Genomic DNA, 14586 nt, shown 5'->3' on the forward strand with positions numbered 1-14586 from the left:
GAATCCCTGAACTAATATTTAGTTGTATAATCAGTGTTTCTGAGAACTGCTGCACATCTGTGTTGTATGGAGTCCACCAACTTCTGGCACCTGTTACATTCCACAATTCTTCTGTATTTCTTGGTTTTGCCTCAGAAACAGCATTTTTGATGTCACCCCACAAGTTTTCCATTGGATTAACCGGAATTGGGCTGGCCACTCCATAACGTCAATCGTGTTGGTCTGGAACCAAGATGTTGCTGGTTTACTGGTGTGGTTGGGGTCGTTGCCTTGTTGAACCCCATTTCAACGGAATTTCCTCTTCGGCATTAGACAACATGACCTCTTCAAGTATTTTGATGAATTGAAACTGATCCATGATCCCTGGTATGTGATAAATAGGCCCAACACCATAGTATGTGAAATATCCCCATATCATGATGCTTGTGCCACCATGTTTCACTGGCTTCACTCTGTACTGTGACTTGAATTCAGTGTTTGGGGGTCATCTGACAAACTGTCTGCAGCCCCGAAACCAAAAAAGAACTTGCTTTTTTATCAGTCCACAAAATGTTGGACCATTTCTCTTTATACCATTTTTCCGTTATACCAATGTGTTCTTTGGCAAATTGTAACCTCTTCAGCACTTTTTTTCATCAATGGGACTTTGCTGGGGCTTTTTGCCGATAGCTGGACTTCAAATAGTCGTCTCATAATTGTAACAGTATCACAGGTAACTTCAGACCTTCTTTAATCTCCCTGGAGTTGATTGGCCGAGTTTTTGCCATTTTGGCTATTCTGCTAACCATTTGAATGGTAGTTTTCAGGTTTCTTCCACATCTTTCAGGTTTTGGTTGCCATTATAAAGCATTTGAGATAATTTTAGCTGAGCAGCCTATACTTTTCTGCAGTTCTTTATATGTTTTACCCTCTCCAATCAACTTTTTAATCAATGTTTGCTGTTCTTCTGAACAATGTCTGATCAGAGAGAAATGCAGTATAACCAGCATGCACAACATTTGCTGCATTTCTTCCTTAAATGGGTGGTTCACCTTCAAGTTAACTTTACATATATTATAGAATTCCAATCACATTTATTGTTATTGCTCATTTGTATTACTCCGCTTTCTGTTCAGTCCCTCTCCTATTCATATTCCAGTCTCTTATTCAAATAAAAAAAAAAATATTTCGAAATTTGACCATCGAATTAAAATACTTTGAATTCGAATATCAAAGTCAAAGTATTTTTCACCAAATCGAATGATCGAAGTAAAATCGATTGATTGAACAATTAAATCATTTGAATCGAATGATTTTAGCGTACAATCAAACGATTTTACTTCGATGTGTAAAGACTTAGAAAATGGTTGTAGAAGGTCCCCAAAGGCTAACATAGCACTTCAGCAGGTTTAATTTTTTTGATTTTTTATTGAAGTCAAAGTTTTTTTAAAGAGACAGTACTACGATTATCGAATGGTCGAATATTCAAGCTATTTTTACTTTGAATCGAATTCGAAGTAAATTCGAAGTAAATTCGAAGTCGTAGTATCCTGTTCGATAGTTGAAGTATCCAAAAAATTACTTCGAATTTCAAATTTTTTTACTTTAAAAATTCCCTCGAATTCACTTCGACCCTTGATAAATCTGCCCCTAGGTGTATAACTTGCATTTATCAACATTGAACATCATTTTCCAGTTTGCTGCCTGCTTTTCTAATTTAATCAAATCACCATGTAAAGTGGCAACATCCTACATTAAACTTAATAGTTTTGCACAATGTAGTGTCATTAGCAAAAAAATCACCACTTCATTCATATTGGTGATTGGAGCCACACCTGGTGTTTCTTTGTCGGCTAAAATATGCCAGTGGAGAAATGTTACATGTGTGCCATTAGCCTAACACCTGCCCGTCCAACATCTTATTCCCAACACAATGGTAATACAGTAATATGAAGTTGCCCTTTGATTTCCAGGAAAGGTTTCCACTAGATCTTGGAGCATTATTAATGGGATTTGCTTCCATTCATCCACAAGAGCTTCAGGGAAGTTGGGTAGCAATTTTGGGGATCAGGTCTAGCTCACAGTCTAGTCTGCATTCCTATTTATACCAAGGTATAGTTGGGTTCAGCTTTGTAAAGGTTAGTTAAGTTTTTTTACTTCCAATTTAATGGGGAACTATCTTGAAGATGAAAAAGTAATATATGCTTCCTCATACTGAAGTAAGCAACTTTCTAAATACAATCATCAAAAATTCTGCATAATTTCTAAAATCAACAAGTTTATCTTCATTATTCCTCTCTCAGCACCTTTTTCTCTTTATTCTGTCATCATGCAGCAGTTGGGTTTCAGAAGAATGATCCAATATATCTTATAGGGGGGCTTCCTTTCCAAGCAGACATAGAACTCACTCAAATAACTGGTTGCAGTACAAACAAAATCCAACAAAATAACTGCCTTTTGCACAAATCCATGTAGTGAGACAAGATTTCTGATGATTTTAATAGAGTGAGCTCTAATACATCTTCTAGGCAAAAGGACCTTGCTATCAGAGAAATGAGTGCAACTTACACCATTGTCCAGAAATCTTTATCAGAATAGTGTATATGCAGTCAAGAGCTCCAGCTGTGTTGTATAATGTAGTGACATTTCTCAAAACAATATCTGTACCAAAATATCAGAAGTCTAAGCTAACCCCAATGCAATGGCGATTTGGTCAAATACCCAATCCTGTACAAAAGATTCAACGAAATAGCGGCTGAACCAAATTTGAACAGTATTTTTAAACATTATCCAATAGCGTTTCATGGTCACCTGTCATTTTGATGAATAGAAACCACCGGTGACAGGAATTTTCAAAAATGCATGTTTAGAGGCCTAATTAACAGGAGACATAGTAGGATGCAGAATTACCACTGATCTAAGGATTTGGTCTAAATGAACTCCAAGGATTCTCCAAAATCTGCAAAAAGAGTTGGTTCTTCCTTCAATGAATAACTGTAACTGTCTTCTAAAACTAGCCATGTGATCAGATTTGGTCAGACAGATTGACCAATTTCGACCATATTGTATCACAATATAGACATGCATGTATTCCAGATTGGTTGGTTGTTTTGTTCAACCATCCACTGACAGTAAGTCATCCAAATAAACCTCCAGTGTTCTTTGCTTAGGTGGGATAGTCCTGAAGTATGACATTAGATTGCTTTAAGAAGGGGTTGGATGGTGTTTAGCAAGTGAAGGAATACATGATTATGGAAGATAGCTCATAGTACAAGTTCATCCAGGGACTAGTCCAATTGCCATCTTGGAGTCAGGAAGGAATTTTTCCCCATCTAAGGCAAATTGGAGAGGCTTCAAATTGTTTTTTTTTGCCTTCCTCTTGATCAACTTGCAGTTAGGCAGGTTATATATAGACTTCAAAGGTTGAACTTGATGGATGTGTGTCTTTTTTCAACCTAACTTACTATGTTACTATGTTACAAAAGAGTTTCCAGGGAGTAGGAAGAGTTTTGGGCAAATCATCAGAGTTGTGGGGCTAAACTGTTCTATGACCAAAACCACATAATGTGGGCTTTCCAGAAAATCAAAGGAAAATAGTTAAAACTACAAAAACATTTATTAGGACAAGAAGGACAAGAGCCATATGTGTTTTGTGCCTACTGGGGCTCTTACTCATAGGCTAGATGTCACGCTCCTGCACAAGAGCAAATAAATCCACCAATCACTGTGATGAGTGGAGTGTAAGTCATTTGACTCGACAGTACCAACTCCCTCTCAAATTGTGATACAGGATCACACAGGAATACAATTAATGTTGAAAAACATGATTGATAATGATAAACAAAACACAAATTCCAAGGTAAAATTAGAGACAAAGTGACACAAGAGAAAAATAGGTGCAAAAATTACCCCAAAAGTATCCAGGGAACATGGATAATCACAGACACGAGGATCTCTTTGTATACCAGACATACTTAGGTACTTCTTTGAAATTTATCAATGTATAATTACAATTCAGTTAGAAAGCAACAGGAACGGGTTATTTCAAAAGACCCTGTAAAAAGAATATACGGTATATATCATTTTAAAAAGCATGTAATGTCGAAATCATTCAGATCAAGAGGTTTTCTAGGTTGGAGGTGAAATACCCACAGTGTTGTAACTAGAGTGCGCTGCCCCCCCCCTTGCAAAAACATCTTCAGAGGGGCCCAGCACACTATGATCCCCATCCTCCTATCCACTTCCCGCCTCCCACTCCCCGCCTGGTGTGTCCCTCCAAAAATCAATCAAATGTTGTAAAAAATACAAAAGTTTATTAAGATAAGATAACAGCGGCCTAACACGTTTCGTGCCTGAACTGGTTTTCGCAACTATTTTCTTTTGCTTTTTGACTCTGCTTCTCCGCAGCAGGTAAGAAAGCAGCTGGGGAAGGGGGTTTCTTGTTAGCTATAGAGGAAGCAGACCTTGCAGTTTGGGGCCCCCCTTTTCCCCTGGGCCGCCATGTGACTGTTTTGGGATGATTCCCACCCCCTCTCCTTCCACTTGCTACTCTATCAATCCCTATGACTGATAGTTTAGTGGTGTCACCACCACCATTACATTCATTAAAATCTCTGGCAAAATTGGAGTCTTGATTTTCTCTTTTGATGTCCAAAATGTGTTCTCTAATACGGGTTTTTAATGGACAATGTCTGGCCTATGTATTGGACATGACAAGAACAAATTTACTGGCACACAAGGCTTGGTTATGCAGGATAAAACCTTGCTTTATTCATAGTGCCGAAGTGCGAAGTGATATAGATAGTGACTAATAGGTCTATATTAAAAAGTTACCAAAAGAGTCCAAGTAAAAAATGTCAGTGAAAAAATCTTTTTGACAAAGTCTTTGTGAATTTCAATGTACAATGAAAAAAATAGCCACTATAAAAAATAATGTAACAAAGTAACAAGCAGGAGATAAGGATATGGATTAGCAATTAATGTAGCAGTTTGTGATTACAGCTTAGATACAAAGTATATAACTCACCCTGTATGTATAGGAAAAAGGAAATTGGAGTTTTACTTAGCCTTGAATGATTATCAGGAAGATTTTCTTATCTGTTAGAAAAAAAGACACTTTATTTAATAAATTGCAAAAAACAACTCAAAGGAAACAAGACAAATTGTATTCTTCATTAAGCCCCTTGGGGCATCTGGATTGGAGTAGCCAAATCCAGTAGCCCTCTCTCTGTAGTAATCAACACTTTTTGTCCTGGCCTTGTTGTACTGTAACTTTTTCAAGTATTTGCCATTGTAATTGTGCTACTCGGTGCCCTTGTGTATAGAAGTGTTTGGCTAATAGAGCTTCTTTTTTTGTCATTTTATCTTTCCCTTTATTTTCATTACTGTCTGTGGAATTCATTGGTGTGGGCGGAGGTTGGTAATTCCGTATGGTTGATTTATGTTCGTTCAATCTAACTTTTATGGGTCTAGATGTTTGCCCCACGTATGCCAAACCGCATGGGCATTTAGTGCAGTACACCACATCTTTTATGTCACACGTGAAGAACCCTGTGATGTTGTGTTTGGTGCCATGCTGTGGGTGTGTAACCATATTACCAGGAATTATGCCATTACAATGGCCACAATTACTGCAGGGAAAAGTGCCATTAGATTTAGGATTGATGGGAACATTGCATGGGTGTTTGCTTTGGGACCCAGGTTTAATAAGGTCTCCAATATTTGTGCCCCTTCTGTATGAAAACATGGGAGATAATTGAAACAAATGGCCATACTTAGGATCTGTACTTAAGATAGCCCAGTGTAATTTTAAAATAAAAGTTATCCATACTTTGATATCTGAAAACCAGCCAGCCTCTGCTCATACCCAGCAGGCCGCCATATGACTATTAAAATTTAGCAAATTATAATATCCATGCCATATTTATTTGTTATGGCCGCCTAAAAAACAAAAACTCAAAACTCAAAAACTCAAAATTCACATATAATATATATATATATTTTTTTTTAATATACATACATAAAAAATTGGGTGGGTGGGCGCAGACCTTCTCCGCCGAAGAACCCGAATCCCGGTAAGCGCCTTTCTTTTATACCCTACAGGTACCGTCACGTGACCGGATTCCACCAATCAGCATCAAAATCACCTCACCTGCCGGGCCTGCCTGCGCAATCAACAAAAACGCTCAGCAGGTGAGGTTAAACTTTATTTGCCATCACCCTGCCCATGCTGGAGCCGGGTTAATTCCCTGCTACGCACATTCTATTGGTTTCAAGGCTGACTCTATCATATCCTTTATCCAAGATTTTATTCATCATCCTAGTCTCTTCTTTGGCATATATCTCATCAGTGGAGGTAATTCGATGTACTCATAATAATTGACTTTTGGGGAGACCTTATCAAAGTCCTGGAGGATGGTACCAAGTTGGTCTTAATAAATTGTTCCTGTTGGTTTAGTGTAAACTGAGATAATGAATGTGTTATCTGTGTATGTAATGTTTAAGTCCAGGAAAAGCAGCGTAGTATAGCTGGTCTCTAGAGGGAATTTGATGGTGGAATGTGTTTGGTTCAAGTATAGCAAAAATTCATTAAGCTCTTCTCATGTGCCCAACCATAGAATGTATCATCTACATAGCGCATATAACCATGTATAAGATGGGCAAATTGATCATTTGTGAAAATAAAAGTTCTCAAAATAGTCCATAAAAATATTGGCATAGGCAGTTGCAATGTTGGCACCCATGGCACATCCTTGTAGTTGCAGATAAAACTCCCCTTTATACTGAAAGTAATTTTTAAGCAAAACATTTTCCGGCATATTACATATCAAATTAATAGTGTGATTTGGTAAGCTCCCCTGTGACAGGTACATATGCATACATTCAATACCCTCACCATGGGGGATTGAGGTAAATAGGTCTTTTACATCAAGGGGGCACATTAGGAATTCACCTGAGGGTATGGTTATGTTTTGTAGTTTATTCAAAAATTCTGTAGTGTCAATACATATCTACATATATTGCCAATGGTTGCCAAATAGAATCCACATTGGACACTATTGGTCGTCCTGGGGGATTATCAACCTGCTTAATCAACACTACAGAATTTGAGAGAAGTTGATAAATATACCCCTTTCAAAAAATTTCTATACACTTTAATCAACAGTCAAATTTGCTAACTGAAAGCCAAGTAGAATTTCTCAAAGTACAATATGCAATACACCCATATTTTATTCTTTATTATGTTTTCCAACTACTGTGTGTAACGTGCCAGCGCTGGAGAAAATATTATATTGTGCCTTAGTGAGAAGGTGCCTTAGCAGACCCAGGTATTGTCCTTTGTGAGTTCCCAGAAACTATGTAAGAAGTGTCTCTGGGTGGGATAGGCGTTTCTTGGTATATAGGCCCCTTCTTGTTACAATCAAATTGTGATTTTTTTTCCATGAATCTCGAAAAAATTTGTGGTTTTCCTTTCTAAAAATGTGAGATTTATTAAGTGTAAAAACCATGAAAACCTCTAATGTAAAACTTTGGCAAGTTAAAGTTATGAAGGTGATATATAAGTCAATGGGAGCCGCGCTGATCCTATCGGACCTCTTTAAAAGAACAGTAACACCAAAAAATGAAAATGTTTGAAAGAAATTAAATTATAATGCAGTGTAGCACTGTACTGATAAAACCGGTGTGTTTGCTTCAGAAAGACTATAGTTTATATAAAAAAGTTGCTTTGTAGTCATGGGGGCAGTCATTGAACGCTTAAAAAAGGTGAAAAGGCACAGGAAAGACAGCGGATAACGGGTTGAAATTTCATTTTACACAGCGCCCATTCTCCTCTGTGTCTGACGTCATCGTGTTTGGCACGAAAATTCAAATATTCAAGGGGCCATGTTCAAATACTCACTGCACAACGTAGGTCTATTTTCCATAGCTCCTTGGTGTGTTTATTAAATCTGATCTTTGTTCCTGACCCTTGCCTGTCCCTGACTTAGCCATCCTGCTGCCTGTACTGACAACTGCCTGTTATTGACCATTCTTCAGATTCTGTACTGTGTTACTCTTTAATTTTGGCCTGTGACCTTGACTACAGTTGTTTTCTGATTGTGTATTGCATTGCCTGTTTGATAACAACCCGGCCTGGCCATTGACTATGCTTCCCGTTCTACTGCTACACGTTAGATTCCATAGCCTGCTCAGAACGCTGTGCTTGGTCCTCTCCTGGCAGCATCTGAGTAGCGAAGGGCTGCTATAAGCAGAAGAGTGAGCCGTGACCAGAACCATGGAGTTAGTTCTGGGTTTGGGATACCTTACGTATACCTCCCAACATTTTGGAAATAAAAAGAGGAACAAATAATTTGGTGCGTGCAATGCGGCTAAAGTTTTTTGACCACGCGCATTTTGTAACCACAACCCCTAATTACCATGTTCATTTTACAAAATTTTGCAGGTTATGAAAGTTTGAACATATTTCTGTGGTTTTTTTCAGTTATTACAGTTTTGTTAATAAAGGTGAATTGCCTTTTAAGCTGTCCAAGGGACCTCCTTATCTAAATTGTTACAATTATTTATTTGCTTATCTCAAAATAATTACAAAGTATCTTAGTGGCACCTGGTGTCAATTAAGTTAGAAACTTTGTTTATTTTTCTGGCTGTTCAGTGCAGAGAAAGTCAGGACTTTTCAGTACAAACCCAGGACTGCGGGTTAAGCTGTCAAAATCAGGGCTGTCCCGCTGAAAATGGGACAGTTGGGAGGTATGCTTAGTTATACCATACCATAAAAATCATGACAGAATTACTTTAATAAACAAGCCTCCACATGCATTCCCAAACCCAAATGTAATATCAAACAAAAAAATATCAGATCAATAGGTGAAAAAGAAGATGCATATAGTGAAAGATTTTAATTTTAAACACAGACACAGCAAGGAGAGTGCACTTAAAGAAGAGAATGACAGCAAGGCCCATCCTTCGCACTCTGATACAGAGACCCAATAGAACAATGCCAGCATTTATTATTTTAAAGGGATTCTGTCCAGATTTTTATGATGTATTTTTATTTCTAAATTACACTGCAAATAATTCACTCTACAATATAAATTTTTTTTAGTTGTAATATTGGTGTGTAGGCGCCATCTCAGGTAATTTTGCCTGGTCATGTGCTTTCAGAAAGAGCCATTACTTTAGGATGGAACTGCTTTCTGGCAGGCTTTTGTTCCTCCTACTCAATGTAACTGAATGTGTCACAGTTGGACCTGGATTTTACTATTGAGTGCTGTTCCTGGATCTACCAGGCAGCTGTTATCTTGTGTTAGGGAGCTGCTATCTGGTTACCTTCCCATTGTTCTGTGTAAAGGTGGCCATACACGGGCCGATAAAAGCTGCCGACAGACCGAGTCGGCAGCTTATTGGCCCGTGTATGGGGGCCCCAGACGGGCTTCCCCGATCGAGATCTGGCCGAAAGTCGGCCAGATCTCGATCGGATGGGGTTAAAAATCCCGTCAGATCGCGGCTGCATCTGTTCGTTGATGCGGTCCCGCGATCCGACCGCCCGTTTGCGAACGTGAAGGATCCGATCGTTGGGCCCTAGGGCCCACGATCGGATCAGCCCGATATTGCCCACCTCAAGGTGGGCATATTGGAGGGAGATCCGCTCGTTTGGCGACATCGCCAAACGAGCGGATCTATCCGTGTATGGCCACCTTTAGGCTGCTGGAGGTGGAAGGGAGGGGGATGATATCACTCCAACTTGCAGTACAGCAGTAAAGAGTGACTTAAGTTTATCAGAGCACAAGTCACATGACTGGGGGCGGCTGGGAAACGGACAATATGTCTAGCCTCATGTCATATTTCAAAATTAAATATAAAAAATTCTGTTTGCTCTTTTGAGAAATGGATTTCAGGGCAGCACTATTAACTGAGGCGTCTTGTAAAAAACAGTATTTAACCCTATTAATACCTGGCAAGGAATAAGATCTGTAATCGTACAAATACACAACACAGATATTTGTCCATTTCTTTATTTACTAAGCGTATTATGAACATAGATACATGCTATAAAAAGAAATCTGTATTGGTGTGAAAGTGTATATTGTTAATATACAATGGCACATTTTTCTTTTTGCTTTAAACAGTCCCCCATCCTGTAACAAAATGCTTAAGATGCAGTGCTATTATTTCCATGATTAGAACCCATTTGGATTAAGACGGAACATTCGTACACATTACCCAAACAATATGCATTATAAAAATATTAGTGAGAAAGGGCTAGGATCTAATAACCCAAACACATAGAACAGACCTTGGCCCTCTATTGAAATTAGTAAGGAATGCAGCAGCTGATTTGGTTTGCATGTAATAAAAAACAATGTAATGAATAAATGCTCTGTCCTGTATGACTGCCATTTCTCAATCATCCACTCTACCATGCAACCACCCCGCCCCATTTTGCCAAGCAGCATACCATAATATACCTCCATTCTTAAGGGAAAGTAAAGAAAATTCAAACAATGGCAAAGTAAGTTATAAACAAGGCACATCACTGGAGCTTTAAATAATACATTTGGCATACTCCCTATACCTTTAAACAAACTCAGATCTGTTCTGCTTGTATACAATCAGTTTTTCAGCTGCGTTCTGAAATGGTCTGTAGTAGCAGAACTTCCAGTAATTCACCTAAAATCAGACCAGTCCTCGGCATAAACCTCAACTACAAAACAGGCACCAGAAAATCCAGCTGTCCCTCTGCACAAATTTATTTCTACTGGATAACAGGCAAAGCTTGAGGGGAATAAAATCGGTCACTTCAAAACCTCAATATGAAGTTATAACAACTTTCTAAAACGTGGCCTAAGGGAACACGCCTAAATCACTAAAACAACCGGTAAAAAGGTTGCACTATACACATCATGGAATAAAGACACCATTTCTGGGGACGCCTGTCATTCGCATAGCCTTTAAAGGAATTGTTTGATCCAAAAATAAAAACTGGGAAAATAGATGGGCTGTGCAAAATAAAAAAAAAAAATGTATCTAATATAGTTAGCCAAAAAGGTTAAGTATAAAGGCTGGAGTGACTCGATGTGTAACATAATGGTCAGAACACTTCTTCCTGCTTTGGCTTCCACTGATTGGCTACCAGGCAGGAACCAGAGATTTGAAGGGGGGCACATAGGTCAAAATGGTTGCTTTTAAATCTGAGCTGCTGCTAAGGATCAGTTGCAAATTCACTGAACAGATATGTCCCATGCGGCCCCACTTCTAGTCACTGACTAACTCAGAGTTAGAGAGCTGAAAAGCAGGAAGTAGTGTTCTGGCTTTTATAGAAGACATCCAGTCACTCCAGCCTTTATACATTACATTTTTGGATTACTAACTATATTAGAAACATTTTTTATTTTGCACAGACTATTTACTAGTAATGTGCGGGTTGGGATTTTCCCGACCCACACCCGACTTTTGGGTTGCTTTTATAGATCCACACCACCCCACAGATGACATCACAAAAGGGTCGAGGCTCACAGGTGCACGTCTATAAAATTTCAACCCAGAAGTTGGCATTTGGAAAGTGGCAGGCGGGGAGAGAAGTCAGAAGAGCTTAGCCTGCATGAGACCCGGAAAGAGGGATGCAAGGTCGGCGGGTATCGAGTTGGCTCGCACATCACTACTATTTACCCAGTTTTTATTTTTACACTGAACTGTTCCTTTAAAGAAACACAAGGTGATTTTACAGGTAAGTGACTCTTCGGCACTCTCACACGATTAGAGGATGGTATTGAAGAGCTGTAGACTTGCTGCCTTTCCCGTTCTACAAAAAGCAACCACTTTCCAAGACAAAGTCTCAACAATCCATATAAAGACTGTATTGCCAAAGTATGCACCGTAAAGTGCAATTATCAGTCTATGTGGCCTTTACCGACCTCTGAAAGATACAAGAAGCAAAAACAGGCAAACTGTACAGCCGACTCTGAACAGCAGCACATCAATGTATTCAGCATTGCATTTTATAACCATGAAAAGTATCCAAAATCAGTAATACTTATGTAAATCTTTTTAATAGTTTACAAAATACAGAAAATGATCCGAAAATAAACTTTTATGTAATACTAACCATATAAAAAAAATACAAATCAGAATAATACAATCACCGGTTCATAGTCTCAACATGATTGGAACACTTTCATCCTTAAAAGTGCACAGATTTGGATAGACTGAGTGTAAAGGTCTCGGAGGAACAGAAGGTGTATGTTTTAGCATGAAAAGGACAGATATTAGTGTCCATGGATACTTTTAGTGGTTTAACAGTGAAGATAGTCTATTTTTTTTCAGTTTTTTTAACGCCATGGAGAAAAAAAGTCAGTATGCAAAATATTTGGATTTCCAAACGTAAACAAATTGTCTCATTGGTAAAATTAGTAAATTAAGAAAATCTTTGCATTTTTGTACTTCTACAAAGAAAGAAAAAAACATTCAAAGTCAATGGGTACTAGGAAGGCTGTACTTAACTCTACTCCAGCAAAATTCTCTTTCTTCAATTATGGGGGGGGGAACTGTTTTTGAGAGATACATAAAAAGGCACATGAGAAACGAACTTAAAAAAAAAAAAAAAAACGTTGGTTGGGGCTACTGGCAGCACCAATTTACATTTTTGCCTATATACATTAGTGTTTTGTGAGTTAGTGCTTCGTTGCTGTATGTTTTAGGCTACTTGTAGGATAGTACTGGGTGCTGTTAACAGTCTGAAACCAAAACATTTATAGCCCTAAAGAGGTTAAAGCAGCCATTAAAATGTGAAGAAATGTTATTAGTTCAAAATAAAATAGATCATCTGCAACAAATCGTTTTTTCAGTAACCATATAAAAGGAAACTATGGGGCAGATTTATCAAGGCTGGAGCTATGAAGGCTTGCTAGTCATTTCCTATATAGATGCATTCAAATGATGAGAACTAAAAGCAATACTTAACACTGTTTAAACATTCCAGGGGATTCTCTCGCTTTATGCAGCTTTCTGTTAACCATTTTCTTCCACTTTAAAAAAAAAAAAAAATAGCAACAAAGAAAAAGGCTACATTTGTTTGCCCATTATAAAAATCTCATTTTCAGCCTATAGATGGCTAGTCATCAGTGACCGTTTTATCTAGTTTACCTTTACTTTAGCCAAATAAATCTCAACTTGGAAGCCAAAATGTAGTCTCTAAGCTGTTTGGGGATGGGACGTCTCCATTTAATAGAGTGGAATGTCTTGTAACAACAAATAAATTGAAATAAGGAACACAATTAATTCTAAATAGATTCCTGGGTCATGTAGTTGTCTCACAGACTTACATTGGGCCCCATGAGAAAAAACAAGCTTTAGAAATCCTGATTGAATTACTAAAACAAGTAATGGCAGTGACAGACTGGGTGATTGATTGCCAATAGGAAACCTCTTCTCCTACAGGTGATAAAACAGCCCAAAGTACCTGCCTGCATCCTTTGGAATAGATGCATGTAAAATACTTCAGATGTGGCGATTCCCAGTAATCGCACAAATATACCTTCTACTGCATTTTTGCATGATTACCCAGAAATCCCGCATGTAAACTGTTTTACATACACTAATTTCAATAGATGCAGATGGGAAGGTATCGTTAGGCCAATTTGTGGCCTATGGGTGACAAATCATACAGTCATGGTCCTAAATGGGCCAATTTGTGGCCTGGGGGTGACAAATCATACAGTCATGGTCCTAAATGGGAGTCCTACAACTCTACTGGAACATGACTATAAGCAGCCCTCATGGCTACATGTTTTTTTTTTGGTGGTACTCCCTCTTTAAATGGCTGCACCTTTAGAAATGTGATGGACTCTGGTTTTACTCTAAGTAAATTCTTTTCAGGCCTTAAAGCCTGCCTTGGCTAAAGTATCTTCTATAGAGACAGAGGGTGAAATGACCCATTTAAGCCCACTAGGCTAGGGAAATCTGTTACATTTATACCTTTCAGATACTTCTTCCCAGACAATCAACATGGCAGGTTTTACATACCTTAAAGGGGTTGTTCACCTTCCAAACACTTTTTTTCTGTTGACTTGTTTTTAGATTGTTCCCCAGAAATAAAGACTTTTTTCAATTACTTTCCATTATTTATTTTTTACTGTCTTTTCAGAATCTAAATTTAGGTGTTTGAGTTCTGGCAGCTGAATAATTCAAGTGCAGACTTTTATTTTAGCATCTCTGGAGTATTAGCAACTACTGTATCAATTCCAACAGCTGCCTGTAATAATACCCAGGGTTTCTGCTCAGCAGGGACATAGATAAGAAATGTTTCAATTTAAACAGTTTAAAGGGTCGACGACCCTGCCTTCCAGAGCGGCTTTGGACAAATGGTGACACATTGAAAATAGAAAGTAATTGGAAAATGTCATATGGTGATCTATCAGAAAACAACTAGTTGTTCGAAGGTGAACAACCCCTTTAAGATATGAAAATATGCAGTTTTTATATAGAGGGTACATCTTAAACAAAATATAAACAGAATGCTTTTCCCCCTTAAACACATTATAGAGAACAGCTCCCTGCTTTCACAGAAAGTTCCTCCTGTACATGTGTAATTATACAAAAGTAGAAGCTTGT

This window comes from Xenopus laevis, chromosome 2S, assembly GCF_017654675.1.
Source record: "Xenopus laevis strain J_2021 chromosome 2S, Xenopus_laevis_v10.1, whole genome shotgun sequence".
In the NCBI taxonomy this organism is placed as follows: Eukaryota; Metazoa; Chordata; class Amphibia; order Anura; family Pipidae; genus Xenopus; species Xenopus laevis.